Here is a 20,996-nt window from a genome sequence, read left to right as displayed (position 1 = left end):
TGCAGAAATTTGCATAGCTTTTTGTAAACTTAAATGTGATTGAAAGACCCACAATTATATACAGCCTTCTCCTAAGGTCGACAACAGAGTAAAAAAAGGCATGAGCAGATATGCAAAAGCAAGATCAAATAAATTGTTTAAATGTCACTGCAAAGGTAGTTCTCACGAATGTCTCTGTGGCCAGCCTGTTGCCATTAACACAGTTAGAAAATCTGTAATAGGAAAAAAATTATTACTACATAGAATATTACTGCATAGAGACACTGCTACAGAATTGAAATGAAAAGATGTAGCTCAATCTGTTAATGCCCATCCCACATGTGTGAATATGATGAATAGCAGAGAATGACTACTATATCTTTGTTAACAAGTGTATTTAAAGTAGTATAGATGGATCTCTCTGTATTGGACTGTGTCTTGCGCTCTGATGAGGGTACCCATGTTAATCCCCAAACCCACTATCATCAAAACAAAATGTGCAGAACAGATATGGAGAGATGGCCAATTTCTCCAACACGGGTAGAGTTGTTGTTGTGAGAAGCGCGTAGCTCAAGAGGATGAGGTGGGTATAGAGAAGTTACTTTGTCAAAATCAAGCCCTCTCTCTCTCCCCCACTGAGCTCAGCTTCTACTCCTCTTTTCTAATCCCCATTTTCAATAAATAAAAAAAAAAATTGTCCATAATGTCTAAATTGTCTCATTACAAAAAAAAAAAAAAAAGAAGAAGAAAAAGAAAGAAGCACTCACGTAACTGCAATCTTCGTAGAAGCATGCTTTTAATATCAGGGATTTCATTTTTTACTCTGTTTTGTTTACAGCTTTCCTGAAAAGCTTCAAACTGAAACTTTCTGATAAAAGTATCCCATCTTTTATGCGATTCCAAATGCAAGAATAATTTCCTTTAAGAACTGTAATGCTAAACAGAGCTGTCACTGATAGTGTCTTGAAACTCAATTTATATATTTTTACATGCTATACCCTTGAGAAAAGACAGCTGGACAATAATGCAGTGATGGCACACCAGTATGATAGGCTCAATTATTTCCATGATGCAATAGATAGCATGTATTATTAGATAATTAAGTATGTGCACACCTACTAACCTACAAGGACCCTCAAAATACAAGTTACTGATTAATCTCACCTTTTTTTCCCCAGACTAAATACTAACAAGCTGTATTCTTCTAACAGAGCTTCACCCCTCCTCTTCGATTCTCTGTTCTTCTCCTTTCATTTGATTGCTTTCAGTTGTTTTGAATTGAGAGCCATCAAAAACTGCCAGCAAGAATTTAACATGAATTAGTATCAGAAAATTAGTGTTTTTCTTAATTAACAGAAATACAATGTTTTTGTTCTCCCTATCTCCTCCTTCCTCTCCCCCTCGTCAACAATAACCCAAACCAAAACTCTGCAATCAATCTAGCATCTGAAAAGCAAGCTGGATTTCTCTTTCCTGCCTTTTCACTACCAGTAATAACTCCATGATTAAGACTCAGCTGACAGTTCTCCTGGCACAGAAGCTGAGAAAAATCCAGCTCACTCCTCCAGTAGCTGAGGTGGTCCTTGAGCATGGTGAGGAGGGAACAGCTGGGGAGGGACAACTTTCACAAAGGGAGACAACATATCTGACCTGAAATCCTCAGTAAGAAACGCTCCCTGTCAAAGCTACAAAAGCACCCACTATGGGCAACTACAGACTCTCCGCAGATAACAGATTTAAGTATTCTACTGAAAATAGTAAGAAAAATGCTGAAGGTTTCCATATGAACCCAGCAGAATTGACCAAATGTATCCATCTGTTCGCTTTCGTATAAGCAATATGTATGCTGCCAGTATTGGACCTCATCTAGGGCAGGGCCCTGGGACTTAAATTACATCTGCCACTTCCCCAGTTTACAGCAGCCTCATCAGCAAAGCATGAATTTTTTTTAAAGCTTCAAAATAGCGTCCTGAGGAAACGTAAGAAAATGACTGTTTCTACATTTCCTCCCTTTTCTACCTGATGACTTTGCCTCAGTACCTAATATTAATATCAAATGTGATGTTCTGAGCTGAGAAACATGGAAGCACTTCAAGAAAGCCTTTTAGTGTCTCATTTCCATCTCCTTAGCTCAGAAGGGACTATTTCATAAGCAAATTTGAACACCTTCAAGCAACTCATGATGAGAGTCTCCAGAATCAAATTAGTTACCTCGCCTCTATTAAAGCTGGCAAAGTAGCAAATCCTCATCCTTTCTCACAGTATATAATCACCAACACAACAGACTGACTAGAACCTCCAAATACGGCTGCACTGCACACCCTCAAAACTTGAATTATAGGGGTTTAATATGAATTATTTTGAAAACTGATACCGCTGATAATGTTGCTACATTTTGGCTTATTTCAGAAGCAACCATGAAAATCTGCTTCCTTGAATGCAAAGCAGTATTTCTTACTTTAGCAGCTGTGGTGCATACAGCCAGTCAGCCCAACTAGATCCATAGTACAACATAAAGTAAAATCTGGAGTAATTCATTATGTCTCTATGATTGTCCTCACTGTAAAAGCCCTGTGATGTGGTTTGCATCTCTCTACAAATACCTGTTCTAAGTATCAGCAGGAAGCATACTGCGACTTGATCTAAGCTTTACTATCATCTCAACAGAAACGCCCCACTCCTACATGGGGATATCCTAATAAAATACATATTTTATAGATAATAAACGTAGCAGCTAATACCACGACAGTGAGTATTCAAATTAAAAATCTGAATTCCCATGGCTAGATGCAGTACCATTTATGACTTGAGACACATGCCTTTTCCTAGGTTGCCCTGGCTGCCAAATGACGTAGTTCACACCACTGTTTACAGCACCGTTGTCCTTGAAATTTATCTCATCAATATGACATTTTCAAGACATGCCCTTTGCTATCGCCCACCTGAATGATTTGTAAGTCTCAGGAAGACAAAGCTCTCAGTTTGCACATCTGCAGAAAAGATCTGCTGAAAATCAGCATTAATAGATGCATGAGCCTGTTACACTGGGCATCGATCCCTGTCATGCCAGCCAAACTGCTTCATCCCAAAGGCTTCACAAGCCTTTCCTCCAAATGCTCTTTCCAGCAAGTTCCCAGATGTTAGCACTAGACCAGCACTAGGAAGAGGTAAACTTCATGTCCCACTGCTTGATTCCAAGTAGTAAAGACAGATGAAGCAATTTGACTTGATGAAAAGACGTGAAGCTCACACACACAAAAGAAAAAAAAATATTGAGAAAAAGGGAGTAATGTGGTCAGCTGGAGCTGAGGAGCACAGGTGAAGAAGAAAGCTAATTCAGTGTGTGTTGCAGAATGGGTCAACACTGCCAGGGTACTCTAAGCCCAGAGTCTGGGGTACATGTTGGATTTGTGGCCAGCACACTCCATTTTCTGCTGGGCAAAACTACTAACAGAAGCATCTCTTGGTGGCGATGCTTGCAGCACAAACAGCCTAGTAGCAGCAATTACTCCACCAGCTCAAGTGGCAGAGCTCTCTATTGAGTATCTGTAAGTAACAGCTCTGTGATGACCTCAGTCAAGGGAAAGGGCAGTGGACCTTCTTATTTCCCAGTTTTACATTACAAAAATATTCTTGTTAAAAAAAAAAAGGCTAAATAAAAGTGAACATTCAACAGTTGCAAAATACTAGACTTAAGATCGTACAATCATTCCTAATTTACTCATAAAAAGGATGGGCTTTCAGTCTTCGTGCATAAGCATCGCAGTACTCTCTAATTACACAATCACATTCCAATTTTTTCCAAATGGATATCACCCAAGAAGAGCCAGCTCTAGGAATGAACATGAATTGAATACTTAAAGTTGCCTGCTGGACCATTAACTCATTAATTTTAGGTACAGGAATGTGAGAATTGAAGAGAGCAGAGATTCACAAGCTAAATGAGGACGATTTTGCAGGAAACCAAAACCTTTGCAGTTTACATACATACCCCACTTTCTGACCTAATGCACCCAAACATATACTTGTAGACGGTGTTTTCTGGAGTAAATTGATGCAAACAGTTACAATGCAGTGAAAAAAAAACACTTCAAAAACTCAGATCTGGCCCAGACGTGATTGGCTTCCCCTCTACATCCAATGGAGGCTGAGTGGCAGGATGAATTCTGCTCAAACAAAACAGTTTTGTGTATACACCGATAGAACAGAGGCCTAGAATCACAGGCAGGTGGGGACCCACCAAGTCCACTTCCTGGCTGTTCACAGGACCACCAAAAATTCAAAACTTGTATTTGAGAGTGCTGTCCAAACGCCCCTTGAAAATTCCATCAGCTTGGGGCCTTGCCCACCGCCCTGTGCTGCAGCCCCTGTCCCTGACCCCCAGCTGCCCTCCCCTGACATCTCCATGCCGTTCCCTTGGCCCTGTCGCTGTCACACAGCAGAGCTCAGCGCTGCCCCTCCGCTCCCTGTCAGGAGCTGCAGCCGCCATCAGGCCTGCCCTCAGCTCCTCTGCTCTGAGCACTCCAAGAGAACTTCACCTCCAGCAAGGATTCTTTTCTACTTAGAACCTCCTCCTGTGCCTGTATCTCCATGGCATCAAATCACCATGCTGAAAATTCAGTCCCTCCAAGAGCCTGCCATCTATTCTATAGCATTGCCAGGCCAGCTCAGTCTCTGGCTTGCCTCGTGGCTCTTGCTATGTGGGACACAGAGCAGTTCAGCTTCAGAAAATGCTTTCTTTCACTGTTTCTCCAGGCCAAGTGGGAAGGGCGTTTTTCCAAGGGATGTGGGTTCAAACACTTTGAGGTGGTGGGGGAAGCCTGCTGACAAATTAGAATATACGTAAGTTGCTCCAAAAGTAATGCCTCCTATTTATTTCAACAGAAGCTACAACAAAAAGTACAGAAACACTGTTTGATAGAGCAAATTCTCAGCTACAAATCACAATTTTGCGACATAGTCACCACCATTAGCTATGTGCTTTGCTAGCGACAAACAACAGTCTGTTCACACAAGCCGTGCTCAGAAAAATCTTCATGACTGTGAGGAACATGGCTTGTTTTTCATGTTGCTGTAAATGCACCAATCGTTGCCTCACTGTGCTCATATGAACTGTTCGCACTCTGCAAAGTTCAGCAAGTGTCAATGAATGTCTGTGGGCGCTATTTTTTCTGCATGGAGGAATTCAATGACACACCTTTGCTTCATGCACTTCCCGCTTCACGTAGGAAGGTTCAACCACCACTGCCATACCACCAGCAGCCTCTTCTGACATGGGCCAACATCATAAAATAGGAGGCATTACTTTCAGAACAGGCCTCATACATCAAAACAGACTAAGGTTGTCCACAGATTAAGAAATGAACTGGATTGCCGCCAGGGTTTAGGTCCATTGTAGCCAACTACATAGAACCCGAGCTAATTGAGAAGTTTTCATCCTCCCATCTGTAAAAAGGATCCAATACCTCCAAGGTAGATACTGTGAAAACCAATCAGTATCTATATAATGTTCAGGTAATTCACTGATAAAAATCACAGAGAAGTACTTCAGGAAGTTAGCAATTTTCACTTGTATTTATTATAAGCATTATATTATGGAATAGCTGTTTTAAAGACAGGGTTTGAATGTGAGCAGAATATGCCTGCCACAGGGCCACGTGAACAATAACGATTAAAACAATATTGAATACCTTCTTATGTCAGCACCATCATTTCAGTGGTCTGATATGAGATCATGTAATTAAAGACTATCATAATGCATATGCACAAAGGGGCTGAATTAAGGTTGTGCAGGCAAATCTAATTCTGGCATTTCCCATGCTTTGAGTGCCTGACTTCACAATCTTAGTGTTCATTTAACAGTTTCTGTATGTAATACCATACATTATACACGTGTCAGTAACATCTTTCATATTGCTGCATACTCTGATTCTGAAGGGTATGTTTACACACATATGAACATACATACGTACTGCTAAAACAGAATATTATGCCATCATGTTTCACCCCTTTCCCTCTTCTCCTTGTGCAAAATATTCTTGCCATTATACTTCCCAACACCCAGAATAAGCTGCAAAAGTTGCCAGCAGTTAAAATGTTCTTTTAAGTACACAGAGTATGTGTCAACACCTCCAGCTTCTTACCCGCTGGTAAGAAACATTTTAAATAGCATCTACTGTGTATGAGCCATTTGTGGATTGGAGCACACGTGCACAAATACGTGGTGCTCCTGCACTGGGCCCTGAACAGAGGCTCTCCTGTTAGTAAGAGCTTGAGGGATGATCACTTCTTGGCTTTTTAAGAAGGTGGGACTAGAGCAGATATTGCTTTTGACTTTGTCCTACGCACTTGCCAGAGATGACTTTGGCTTCTAGGGCTGTGACATAAGACTTTCCATTGGCGTTAGGGAACTCTTAACTTGCTAACGTGGCTTTCACTCCTGATTTCAATATTTTTTGTGCTTATCGAGCAGAATCCTCATTCCAGCCCTTACGGATCTTGAAGAAAGAGCTACATTAAGAACTTTGCCATACATGCTCTGACAATGACTGTTTTGCCTACCAAGTGCTGGTCAGACACTGGCATGTATTTACTCAGTTATGGGATTTTCCACCTTTACATTTTATGTGCTTCTAATTCTCACAGTAGTGATTCCAACCAGGATCCTGGTGACGAGTATATAGTTTTGCCAAGAAAGCCCAGAGAAAGATGCCTCAGTCTCAGTCAGGAGATTTATGCCAACTCAGTAAATACCCATCATTTATTCTCCAGTTGCTGCCCATTGCTTTACAACACTGTCACCCACTATGTAAATGCATCTTCTGCAAGTGTCAATCTGCCTGGGGGTCGCGAGGCCCTACAGAGGATGGGATGAGGTTCAACAAGACCAAATGCCAGGTCCTGGACTTCGGCCACAACAATCCCAGGCAATGCCACAGGCTTGGAGCAGAGTGACTGGAAGACTGTTTAGAGGAAATGGACCTGGGGGTATTGATTGATGCTCGGCTGAACATTAGCCAGCAGTGTGCCCAGGTGGCCAAGAAGGCCAATGGCATCCTGACTTGCATCAGCAATGGTGTTGCCTCAAGAACAGGAAAGTGATTGCTCCCCTGTACTCAGCTGTGGTGAGGCCGCACCTCAAGTACTGCGTCCAGTTTTCGGCCCCACACTGCAAGAAAGACATTGAAGCCCTGGAGTGGGTTCAAAGGGCAACAAAGCCAGTGAGGGGTCTGGAGCACAGGGCTTATGAGGAATGGCAGAAGGAGCTGTGGTTCAGTGTGGAGAAGAGGAGGCTCAGGGGAGACCTTACTGCTCTCTGTAACTACTTGAAGGGAGGCTGTAGTGAGCTGGATTCAGCCTCTTCTCTCATGTAACTGGTGATAGGACTAGAGGGAATGGCTTCAAGCTGCACCAGGAGAGATTCAGGCTGCACGTTAGGAAATACTACTTTTCTGAAAGAGTGGTCAGGCACTGGAATGGGCTGCCCAGGGAGGTGGTGGAGTCACCTACCTTGGAGGTGATCAAGGAACGTTTGGATTTTGTGTTGAGGGACATGGTTTAGTGAGAACTATTGGTGATAGGTGGATGGTTAGACTGGATGATCTTGTAGGTCTTTTCCAACCTTGGTGTTTCTGTGATCTTTAAAACAACAACAAAAAATAACATGCACACAGACAAATAACACCTAACCCTACAATACATAACCTTGAAAGCCAACTACATGCTGTGCAGTGTTACGCTGTATACACACTGGCAAACCACTCTCAACCAGAGGTTCTCAGATACTTTCACTAGAGCCATATGTCACAAAATGCATAATTTGCTTAAACTTTAACGTACGTGTTCTGATGCGTGATAAAAACAGTATTTTCAGACCTCATGAGGCAGGTGAGCATGCCCTCAATGATAGGAGGAAAAAAAAAAACAAACCAAAAAACACACTGGTTTGTACTAATGATAGCCACAGTGAACTCCAGGATTGAAATAATGGCAACTTCCGAATGCTCAGTTTCATAAAAACAATGCCACACGTTCCCAGACACTAAAACCACCTTGAATCTAAGCATCCTGTCTCACACAGTTAACAGTCTAGATCCTTTCCTCCTCTTCGCACCAGTTCTCTCTCTTGATTTCATAGAATGCAACCTACAGTTGTCCCAGAATTTCAGAAAGTGATAATTTTCTGTAGAGGTAGTTTATCTGACATTGGGCTTATAGCATAGGAGGGCACTTGTATCTTCTAATCATCCTCTCCATCTGTTCACTATAAGCAATGTTGATCTTCAAATTACACAACCTACACAATCCTGAAAGAGTCTTTTACTTTCCGGTAGGACAATCTGCTCCTTCCCTTTCCCCATTTATTGCAATCTGCAGCATCCTTGCACAGCCGCACATAAGGAGAATGAGAACATATCAATCCACCCTAAATGACCTCGAAAGGCTGAATCAGTTAACAAAAATAGGCAGAAATTGCAGCATTCCAGTAGAATTTACCCATCACCACCCCGAAACGATTTGGAAATTCCTCTCTTTTAAATACAAATCCCACAGGAATACTCTGATTTTCAGTGGTCTCAAAACAGCGCCAAAAAGTTATCAGGTGTCTTTGCTGCTGTGGGGTTTTAAATACTGTTCCTGCAGCCTACACTAAACCTCTCTTTCCAACGCAGGCTGGTGCTGCTTCACATACATATTCCAGCTCAGCATCTCACCATCTGCAGAGACGATGTGCCAGTTCCCCACCAAAAACATGGTTGCCACAATGCCTTGTTTCCATGCTGCCACCACACATCTCGCCCCAGCTCCAGTGTGGCAAATCCCAACCAGCAAGTTGAAGGTGAGACATCAGCAAAATCTGAGATCGCTCACGTATTTTTTATTAACCCTAACATTTTTAAGTCAGTCCTAGAATTATTTTAGTCAAGGCTCTTTTAAATTCTGTACATTTGTATTCTAGTGTTGCATTAGTAGATAGTAGCTCTAAGTAATTTGAGATTGCAGGTATAAACATTCAAGGATATGGGGCACAAGTGCGAAGGAATGTACAGCGATGACTCCATGTATGCCCCACAGCGGCATGCAGACCTGTAAGCACGGTGCTGACCTTTCCACAGCTCTCATTGTTACATGTTTACCATAAGACACCACACGATTTGTGGCTTCTTCTGTCTCCCAAAAGGAGTTTCCATACACAGATCCATGCAGGAAACAAAATTTCCAAGACATACTTGGGCAAGTTTTTCCCAAGCATCATAAGTAGTGTGATCCTTCCAAAACTGACACAGGGATTAAGTTGTACTTAAGCTGCAGCCCCAGTGTTTGAAGGCTCGAACTCAACAAATACTGTAAGGAGTACAGAACTGATGTTTTCCCTTCAAAATGTTTATTTGTCTGTATTGTTGTTACATATTAGCTCTGCCAGCTGAAGTGCCTGCAGATCCTCACAGATTACAACTGAATTTAGTTAGCATCAGATTTGCAAACAAGAAGCAATATAGAACACACACTTCATTATTTCTAACCTCATATACATAGATGCACTTTGTGTATGTGATCAAAGGTGACTAAACCACTCTAGTAACTGTACAAAGCAATTCTAAAAGTATTTAAATCAGTATCAAGACTTTCACTCTTTTGAACTTTGTATTTTCCTCCCCCTATTATTATTATTTTTTTTTTTTTAGTGTCAGGTGGGCTATAATTCATAAATACAGTGGGGTGACAGCACTGACAGCCCAAGTTGCTTTCAGAGGCAGAGATATGGGTACATTATACTTGCAACCATAGTCTAAACAGTAGTGTGCACAATGCAGTAAAGGGGAAGAAGCAGAGGGTTGCAGTGAACCTCAGCTACAATAGAATGGTTTCCAACACAGCAACCTTTTCAGTCCTTTTCCTGGAAAAAGTTGGTTGTAATTTTAAGATTTTAGGAAAGAATAGAATATCATAATCATAAATGGACCCGGGCATGGGAGACACCTCCAAAGGACTAGTCATATTGACTATTTTAACTTTCAAGAGGAAAAAAAAAACCAGCTTTCTAGCACAGGCAACAGGAGAGCTGCTTGCTCTGGTGGCTTACAAGCCTTTTGACATCCCATTGCCTTCATGATGCCCACTGCCACGGGCATACTTAGGTGTTTCACACTCAGTGATGCTGCTGACATCTTTGACTCCCACTCAGCTCTTCAGGTGCACTCCAGCCACACTAGGCAGTCTCCACCACCTGAATGAAGCAGAATCATGCAACCAGGATACAAGCTCAGAAATAAGAAGCTTGAATATATAATGTACATATATATACACATATATGCAAAACAGAAGCCAACCAAGGACATTCAGCATATCTTCAGCCATACTGGAATGCATCCATGTGCCAGGGAGGCTGGCAATATGACTGATATCCCAGGTACAAAAGAACAAGGAGGTGAGTTCCAGTGTGTTTTCTAACTCAAGACCCTGGGGGGGGAAGGAATTAGCTCAAGGCTGGAACAAATCTCTGGAAATTAATGATAAACCAGATAGAAGGGTCAGTGTACTATAAGGGATACATCTAAAGCCATTATTTTAAAACAGCTGATGGCAATAGCTGCTTGGGAGGTAAAAATAAAATGCTGATTTTACAGATATTCAGGGGGTGGGAATTAACACTCTAGGGAAAAAGAGCAGAAAAGATGGCAGGATACAAAGGTGCCCCAAGATTTATTGAAAACCAGAGGGGAAATGTAAGCTGAAGGAAATGAACATTCGGAGCACACAAGACAGACATTGCAAAGCATGCTAATTAGACAGAATTCTAAAGTAGTTTCTTTCTTTAAAAAGAAAAAAAAAAAAAAAAAAAAAGAGGGAAGAAAAAAAAGGAGCTCCCCAAGAAAACTAAAACTATCATTGAAGTTAAGGTGCACAGAGCAAGCAGTCCTGTGATCCCAGTCACAGCTCAGTCATGATGACTGAACTGCTCCCTCCTGCCTTTTTCCCTTTCTGGCTACCACTGGCTAGGTAATAGCTAACTTAATACATCTAGATTTATGATTAAAGAGTACTTAGAGAAGATTGATTTGCCCTGCCCGACAGCCAACATGAATAGCTTAGGAAAAAAAAAGAAAAAAAAAAGGATATAAAGGGTTAGATGTCACATGCTTCACAAGACACAAAAAGGCACAAAAGTGCTGGCCCCAGTGGATTTTATTTGAAAAATAAGTCCACCCCCAAACTTCAGATTCCATACTCCTTTGTACCTGAGGCAGGATGATAAAGTGCTACGCAGAGCGGTATCAACACAAATCTCGTCTAAGAAATCCTTGCATGCATAAACAAACGGCCACATCCTCACACGTCCTGCATCCTACATACTTTAAATACATGCACCAGAGCTGAGGAAACTTATGCAGAGCAGGTTAAAACACGTTCAAATGGCACCATACACTATTATTTACTTGTCAAACACCACATTCACTCAAGAGGGCTTGCTTTCAGAGAAGTCAGATAACATTCAAGGTCCAGGCCTAGTTCATAATAAATGGTAGCTAAATGCAACAAGCCACTACATCACTAAGAATAAAAATCTCCTATTCAGCCCTAATCAAGATACATAAGAGATACCAAAACTGGACACCTGAAAGAGGGATTAGTACGCTCCCTGAATGCAGACTAAAGAGCTCTCTCACTAGTAGTGCCAGCGTCCAGTATGCCTCCGGCCCTCCTCGCATGACGAGGGCTGTGACAACACCCTGCTGGACTGCTATGCACCATCAAACACTGACCAGAAATGAGGGAAAGATGTCAGGTGTTTGCTGCTAGCCTGCTGCCCCCAAATAAAATCTGGTTCCTCTGTTGACAGGATGGGAAGCTCAGTTTCGCATTTACAGAGTGCTCTGCAGTCTAGTTGTGAACTGAGTACTGTGCTCGGAGCTCCGCAGTGCACTACCTATCATGTCTGCAGCCAGCCAGGGCTTCATCCTCAGCAGCTGTCAACTCGATACTTTCAAGAGCAACAAATTCATTAAAATTGTATAATTATGGCTGAAACTTTCCAAGATATCTAGGGCATTTAATCACACAGCTAGGATTCAAATTAACAGTCTCAAATACTCCAACCAGTCTTAGAATCCCAGGCTATACATAGATATATTTGTCAAATGTCGCAAATTATTCAGATTATTAAAAAAAAGTCTTATCCTTAAATTACTCTTCTACTTCCAAAATTCAGCTCCCATAGTAACAAAACTTCAAGTGAAAAGAATTCAGAAGAACAAAATTAAAATGAATATATACAAGCCCTACTGAATCTATCCAAATTAAGCATCTGATTCTTTTCTCAATCGTGGAAGGTGACTGAATATAATGCTGATTTTTTGAGAGAAAGCCAATGTTAAAATGTAGACAATGTCTGGAATCAGTCATTGGTAAATGAAATTGAAACAAAACTTCCAGTAAAAGCCAGCAATACTCATTAGTACCTAACAGCAAACTCATACATACCACAAAGGGACATGACGAGGCACCAATCTCCTTACTTAGCCAAAAAACACCAGACAGTAGGAAGTAGAAGAAATTTATGATCCCTTCTTCAGATTTTGATTCAAATGATAATTCCAAGCAGATCTCCATTTCCTTGAGCCCTCTCTAACTTTTAACACGGGAACTTCCTGCAATCCCGGTGTACACAACCCTACTTTACAGTCTCCTGAGCATCGGACACTAAACTTATTAGTAGAAAAGCTGGTGGTAGCTCTCACTACTTATTTGCTCTTAAACACAAGTAGAAGTCATTATGCAAAATTTCATATTTGGAAAGATTTAAATATATCTGAGGCAAGTTGGGATACAACAAACTGGTAGCAGCTCAGGGGTGCGTGAAACATTAGGATAAATACACAACAGAGCTTAACGGGTAGAATGAGGATGAGACTGCTGATGGTACATTATCACACACAGCATTTGCAGTTTCTCTCATCATCATCTTCACTGTAGGGCACATGATACGTATGGGATTAAAAAGTGGTTTCTACCTCTCAGATTCTACTTTTCACAACTCGACAACATAACTAAATTTTACCATGTCGCTTTCATTACTGTTGTCACAATTAATTGTATGCAAACTAGACCGCTTATAGCAGTCATTGTGATATCCCAGTGCTCCTCATGCAGGTTTTTCCCAGTGTAGAACTGGTTGTAGAACTTCACCGCTTTCCCTCCCCTTCTTCCTTGGGGAGCCATCATCTTCAACTAAATTTTAAATGGAAAACCACCAGCTTTTCCTTGCAATCTTATTATCAATTTGCACCTCAGCAAAGGAAGGCTAGAACTCCATTGTTTTGTTAATTGACAATTTGCATCTTTGAAAGGTGTGAGGTATCTTCTTCTTTTGGCAGGTTAGGACTAATTCTGTATGTTAACATATATGTGGGTGCGGGTAAAAACATTTGCCTTTAGAACACAGCTCATTTAAAATGTGCTGCTTTATTATTTGTTTCTGTTAAGTTGCTTTATTTTCTTGGACAAATCTTGTTCAAAAGCTAGCAAGGATCATCCCACCTAAAAAAGGCCTCAAAGGACAGAGTTCCTTTTCCAGTAAGTACTTAAATAAACTAAAAGTTACCTGCAAAGTATCATAAATGAAAATATAGTTCTACTTTCCAGTTACAAAGAACTACAGACAAAGGAACTGGCAAAAGTTTATCTCCTCCTCTCAAAGGTAGCTGGGTAGTTGCAGGTGTCATCTTCATGCTGGCATTCTTTTAGTGAGATACTTCTTGTAAAAGCAAGCATACTTTTAAAGAGTACATATTTTGAAATGATGTAAATCAACTCAGCCAACGGTCACCAGCAAGCTCTACTGATCTGGCTGCTCAATGGCCTGATATGGATCTGATTTTGCCACCTAATTGCAAAAACTGGTCTGAGAGTCAAAACAACTATTTTTAAATCCATACTGATCGGAGATGTGAGATTTTCAAATTCCAAGTTATGAAGAGGTGGTCAATCCGGTGAACAACAGGAAGGCCTCACCTCTATCATTAAGGATACATGTAACACCACAACATATGGGTTTGGCAAGTCACTTCTATTTTGCAATGCAGAACACATTTGCAAAATCCAAGCCACCAAACAAATAGCAACATCCTGAAAAAACAGACAGACAAAAAATGTTCTGAACAACGCTCAACCAAAAAAGGAAAGCAGAAATCCCTGCTAAAATAACAGATAATCACCAAGACAAGCCTTATTGAGACTGTAGTGTATCTAAACACAAAAAATTTAACTAGAGAAATACTGAGCATCAAGAGAAAGCCTCAGTTTAAGTGCCTGTCTTATTATCACATTCACTTAGAGCTGGATGAGCAGAGTGAGAGAGAAATAATCATAAAATTATGTACTGCCTTCATACACTTGCTAATGCCTCACTTTGCTAATTCTGTAATATCATATTATTTTCTTATTTTAGGACTGACCAGTGATAACTTTTCCAACTGTATAATCAAAGAATATTAGGATTTTACAATCACAGAATAAACAAGAGAGTTAGGCAGAGCAGACTATGATAACAAAAGAGAATAAATAGAAGGCTTACCCCTATCCTGGGCTCACTCACAAAAAACCAGCAGAGCAGATCTCCAGAAGAGATCCTTCCCCACTGGTAGCCAGCTCTTCAATAGGTGTAGGAGGGGTGCAGCCAGGCTCCACCCCATTCTGGCAGCACAGGTGAATTGCCTCCACCTGTGCTCCTCTGGCTGACTCATGGCTCACCTCAGGTGATCAATCAGAGGTTCAGGCCCTGACTCAGCAGCTCCCATACACCAACCAACTTGCTATAATGTTTTCAACTGAAGGTTAACAAAAACAAAAACAAAACAAAACAAAAAAAAAAAAAAAGATACACCAACCCATGTTAAGATGAAATATGAAACAAATTGAAAATTCTGACAATCAGACCTCTGGCCAAGCCACAGATCTCACAGAGTGAGATCAAAAAGGAAGAGATCATGAGATTTCCATTACTAATCCTTGAGAGATGAGTTCAAGCTTTGATGGCAAAAGTATCTCAAATAATAGGCTTCCATATAGTTTGAGAACAATCTAAAGCCCTGATCTGCTTTGATTGATTACAACCTGTAGAATCTAGACTGCTCTAAGCTAGTTGTGCTCTCAACTCTGATTTCTCAAGCAATCTGGAAAGCAGGTTAAGATGAATTGGAACCCTGATACTCTGTTAAAACCATATGAAGGAGCAGGAAGGCATTTTATTATCCACATCGGAAAATAGTTTTTAGTTTTAGAGACTTCTCTCAGCGAGCCGAGTGTTATAACACCCACCAGCTGTATGTTTGTGAAGATCAAGGACATTTATGCCTAGCCTGCTAGAAGAAATGCAATCTAATCATTCTAATTTACATATAAAAAGTATGCCCAAAAGTTAAAGGACTGTGTAAATTTGAGCACTGGGTTGTTGTTTAGTGTTTTGTTCAAATTGCCTTGGTTCTGCTAGATCACTGAAAAAAAATTCAAAGTCTCATTATAGTCTTAAGTCAACCATCAAAAACTGAGGTTCTGGGACTGAGGTTGAAAGACCTGAAAACTGACTCCTTCATGAAATTTCTGAAACTTCCTGTTTTCAAACGATAGGAACGACAAAAGCAGTTTCCCATATAATCTTTGGGCAAGAGCACAAAGCCAAACACTGGATTTGGACCTGGACTCCACCACAGCATCAGGATTTGATGCTGTCTTACTTTCTCAATTTCCAAATAAAGAAAGCTTAGAAAGCAGTTAAATATTGAAATCTGCCTGAAATCTATTAACAAAAAAATAATGAAAGAATGTAAAATGGTATGTAATGGAGGTCTTTAACAGATAGGCCCATGGACAGATCCAAGCAAACCATCTTGACAAAAAGACTTGCACATTTGGCAGCCTCATTTGACACTGAATATTGGTAAGAAATTGAGGGACTTTTTAAAGTCAAATTGGCTCACCCGTCCCTTTCAGATGGGTAAGCAGCACAAGATACACACTAAACAGCCTGAAATTATGCATGAACAACCTTTACTACATAAGACAGAACTGAAAAATTGTTGTGGTTTTGAGCCTGTGAACATATATTAAGAGGCCCAAAAGCTATTTTACCAGATGTCCAACTTGATAACGACAATATTTTCCTGTTTGAGGCCTGGATGATCAGGGATAGCTTTGCTTTGGGTTTGACCTAAATTTATCTACGTGTTGCAGCAACTTTGGAAGTTTCACATACACATGCTGAATTATCTCACCTATTCTCTGCGCGATAGCCTGACAAAAAAGAGGAAAAACTCAACTGAATATGGCACTCAGGCTGGTGGCATTCTCTACCATGGACAGTGCAACAAAAATTGAACGCCTTTTGCCAAAGTTCTGTTGCAGGAATTCTACAATAAACACCTTATGCGCCACAACAACAAATGAATATAGTAGACAATGCTGTAAGGCATACAGATAACAGACTGTACCTATCCACAAAGGCACAGTGGTCATAATTTTATAAGACACGTCATAAAGCCTTTCAAATACTCCACAGATCATTCATGACTTCCAGTGGGCCATCTAAGTATCTGAGAATACATTTTTTTACTCAAAAGCTAAAGGATGGGCAAGAAACAGAAAAAAATAAATCTAATCATAACCTGATGAATACACCTCCCACCCCTCCATCCTCTGTAAAAATGTCAGACATCTATCACTCTTTTTTCTTTTCCAGACTAACAATTCAAGTGAATTTTCGATCCTCTATAACATGTTCCATGACCCATTCCAGCTCAAGGACCCCAGACTTCTTGCACAGGCATGAAGCTGCTCAGTAGGTAGTTCCTGAGGACACAACCTCAGCAAACCTCATTTGGCCTGGGTCAAATAGGAACAGCTGGCCTGATCCCTCTACTGGAGGAGTCTCCATAGTCTTCTGAAAGGTGAAATGCTGATTTCCTCTCTGAAATGCAGCAATAGATTTCTAGCAATTTCACTATGTCAAGAACTTAAAAAAAAAAAAAATAGATCAAAAGATCAAATTTACTAAAAGTCATAGATTTTTAAGTGGAGTGTTTTAGAAGTATCAGTGTGGTGACAGATCAGTGGCAGAAGCAGCACTTGGCTGGAGGAGCACAAGCTTACTGCAGTGGTAACTCCCTCTCTCATGCACATTTCATACTAGAGCAATAGTGATTACTATAGTATATAGTATATAGTATATATAGTATATAGTATATATAGTATATAGCATATAGTATATAGCATATAGTATATAGCATATAGTATATAGAATAGTGAAACACTGATCTTCCTGACAACACTGTAATGACAATAACCAGGAGTGCAGGACTTCACTCTTCTGTCATGGCATATTTGCATTCAGTAAGAGGAAAAAGATAGGAGATGCAAACAGAAGAGCCACAGGAGTTTGAATATTCTGCTGCACTGTCAGCACTGCACTGATTTTAAATCAAGGCAACTTTGTACAACAGCTCTGTTCTGCTGCTTCTACTCCCAGTCCATGCCAGACAACCAGCATCCATCATGACGCCCAGTGGAATGAGGCATTGTCCAGATTTGACAGAACGAGCTTAGAACAGTACTGGGACAATCAGAGCGGTGGGTTTGGTTATTTTTCCCATTCACATTTTGTTCTGTGAATAACTCAGTAAAACCTTACTCTGACTATATCCCCTGCTAGAAATATTAACTTTTGCTGGCTTCAAAACAGCTTGTCAAAGCCAGTGGAAGCGCCTGCCAGAACATCACTTCCATCACTTCCTCTCAGAAGTGCATCAGTGTCCTGTTATTTAGTTTTCAGCTATTTTATGATATCCATGACCCATGTGTTTAAGTTAATTTTTTGCCAAACTCAGCATCGGGAAATTTTCAGTCTGTTCTTCTGATACATTCCCCACTTTAACTTCATCCTATTGTGTCCCAATTGCAGCCTAAGAATAGAAGCATTGCCACACATGCAGGGATTTATTACCCTGCTTCTGCTTCAGAGAAAGATGCAAAGAACTTTGTGCTAAACAGCTGAGTGCTTCTCTCACAGGTCAGTCAGAACATCAAAATCCCACGTGGTTCTGAGATGGATGGGCTTGAGGCAGACACCCCATTTTAAATAGGGTGTACCTGTGACTGCTTCCTATGCTGTCCTGTCTTCCCAGTTTAATTCCCATCTCACAACTTTAATGGTATCTGCCCATTGTATCTTAGCTGTGGAGCCCTCCATGATTCACCCTCCTTTCCCAAATCAGTGCAGTTTATTCAGAGCCCAAAAAGCTAGACAGGTACTTTGTATGTTTGCTCTCTTCAATGACCACACTTCCCTTCTTACTTCTTGCTCCTTTCAAATGCTTGTCCACTTGTCATATACTGTTCTTTAAGGAGGCTGCCTGCAACTGTTTCTGCATTCCTGCTTGACAAAAGGGAGGTAAACCCTGCCTTGAGGCAGCCCCCTCAAACAGAGATTTCACATCTCCCCTTTCTCCACCTGGAGACTTTTACTGGGGACTCTCAGGGCAGAGTGTGTTTCCACGGGAGTTCATCTAAAGAACAATCGGCTTAAGCAGTTGTATTCAAATAGCATTAATGTTTTCAAATCGACTTCCTATTTTCCTACTGGAAAGCCTGCCAAACACACTCTTCAACAGACACTAAAATAATTTGGATAGTTGATATGCAATCCAAATTTTTAGTGGAAAACAGCCAGATTCGACATCTGTGAGAAAGTGGGTAATTTTTATTATCCGCAGAGAGCATGCACTCGGTCCGATATTTTCTACCTCTACACATCTCTTTCTACTGGAATTGCTTTATGGTTTTACATGATCAACGGGCTGCCAAAAATGATTTAACCCCTTTATGGCTACCAGAATCAAAGACTGCACTGTTGCTGTTCTAACGGTGTATCGATCTAGAGGGATATTGTAAAATATAGATTTTAAACAGCAGGATTTTATCTCTGAAGTCTCTGACACCCCAGGTTACAGCAAATGAAAATGTGTTGGGTTTTTTTTTCAGGTAGTATCTTCCTGATCACTAGTTATCAGCTGTGAGAAGAAGAGCGTCTTGTAAGCCAAGAGTCAGTTCCATGCTTCCTCTGGAGCCTTCCTCTGTTTAAGAAGGGGTCTGGCAGAACAGCTGCCTGGGGAGGAAAGAATGGGAAAATGCCTTTGGGAAGTCCACCTTCCTGCTGACGACCCTGCACAACTCCCAGCTGTTGAGGTGTTTTTTCCTTACTTAGGTTTCGCTGAAGGTGCAACCTAATTTATTAATGGTAATAAATATTTGCTTCTGCTGCCACACCACCCAGGAGGTAAGATCCTTGAGGCCACAGAACCACCATCCATGCACACCATGCGCATGGAGTTACTCTGATCTGTACAGCACACAGACTGAACTTCTTCTACTCCAATTTTTATCTTAGCATGAAGAAGCCTGGCTAGTTAGCATCACTTCTGGGCAAAACTTCACTATCCCATTTGCAAGCAGTAGCACAAGCAGAATAAAAATTATATATATATATATTAAAAAAAAAAAAAAAAAAAGGAGAGGATACACTGCAGACATTTTACTCAGTTGTTTGTTTTTTCTTTTCAAAACAAGCTCAAGACTTTCTGTTCAAACCTGCCTGCTGAGGTTCCTTTAAGTGAATGAAAACAAGTATTTATTGACTGTCTTGTCTGCACTAAAGATGCCCATTCTCTGAGTGATCAGTAGAGCTGAGACAGCTTATCTCCTTTACTGAAAAGATTACCTACATTCACTTTGTAAATGCACGTGTGTATTTTATTACTCAGCAATTACCAGTTTTCTACTTATTTGCACAATATCCTGTTGGGAACAGGTGGCAGAACTCCTGTCGCTAAAGCAATCTCAAAATCTACACTAAACAGGGATAAATTCTGTTGTTGTTTTAATAACCAGAAAGGAAGCTCCTCTTGGCAGGTTTTTTTTCTCTGCCTTTTTTTTTTTTTCCTCCTCTCCTCCCATTCCTGTAATTGAGGCCAAATCCAAAGCAAGTGAATGGGAACCCCTGCACCAGTAGAATTTTACTGGACCAGTGCCAGTGGAAAGGGTCACAGTGCCCAGACTCTGGTACAGAAATCCGATCAGCACTAACAGCCACTCCAACAACCCAGAGCAGCAGGCAGATCTACTAAGAGATTTGCAGCTGTACATCTTTTGATCTCTGGGTGTTTGGGGTTTTTTTGTTGTTGTTGTTTTTGCTGTCGTTGCTCATTTGTTCTGTACTTTTTGTTTCCAGTTGCAGAAATGACCAGAATGCTGTAAAATGATGAGAAAAGTTGAGAATGTAAAGCATCCTATTGATGCACTTCCAGAGAACTGTACATATATATTTATATAGATAGCCCCACACATTAAAAATAAAAATCCCTATTCTTGTTGTGCTATGTCTAATTCAGACTATTCACAGCCAAGATCAAGAACTCTTCATCTGAATTTATCTTATGACCATAACACTGTGCAAATAGAAGTAATCCTTCATAGTTAACAGCTGGTTTCATCTGAGGATCTCCAAGGACTCAGCAAACCCCAGTGCACCAGAGGTCTGGTTCAAACGTACAGGGGGACAAATAGTTCCCATCGACTTTAGTTCCTGGCAGGCTGTAAGTCTCCACCAAATTTGAAGATAAATACCGGCATTACAATTTTACAGATAGGTAAGTCAAGGGACAAATAAATAACAGTGGTTCTGTAGCAGAATCAAAACAGGAAACCAAGAATCTGGACTCCTAGAATGCTTGACTGAAAAAAGCTCTTGCAGCAGCTCCTGCTGAAGTTATTTGTTCAATAACACCCTTGAGGGAAGAAATGTAGAGGGGCTTGAAAACAGTGGGCATAGCTGAAACCTAACATCATGGTGTTTCCAGAAAGGGTGATAATTGTAAGAATCCCTGCTCTCTGACCATACTTCCCTCCCTATCTGTAAAAAAAGCAATATGGTGTGAAAGTACAATGGTGTTAAAAGGTAAAAATGTCTC

At 40.8% G+C, this 20,996-nt stretch overlaps 1 protein-coding gene across 8 annotated transcripts in view; it reads right to left on the bottom strand.

Moving 5' to 3' along the window:
* Nucleotides 1-20,996, bottom strand: part of SOX5 (SRY-box transcription factor 5) — a 637,312-nt gene that overhangs the window by 489,980 nt on the left and 126,336 nt on the right. Inside the window, exons 1-2 of one of the 8 annotated variants that reach the window (XM_048933366.1) lie at nt 14,555-14,575; nt 1,144-1,274 (exon numbers count right to left, since the gene is read on the bottom strand). The exons of 6 other annotated variants lie outside the window; for them this stretch is intronic. The gene's annotated coding sequence lies outside the window, so the exon portion shown is untranslated. Of the gene's footprint in view, nt 1-1,143; nt 1,275-14,554; nt 14,616-20,996 lie in introns of those variants that run through there. One more of the 8 variants, XM_048933364.1, reaches the window with a different exon arrangement.

This window comes from Lagopus muta, chromosome 1 (genome assembly GCF_023343835.1).
Source record: "Lagopus muta isolate bLagMut1 chromosome 1, bLagMut1 primary, whole genome shotgun sequence".
Taxonomy (NCBI): domain Eukaryota; kingdom Metazoa; phylum Chordata; class Aves; order Galliformes; family Phasianidae; genus Lagopus; species Lagopus muta.
The sequence above is the reverse complement of the archived record's forward strand: the minus strand, read 5'-3'. Positions and strand labels throughout refer to the sequence as shown.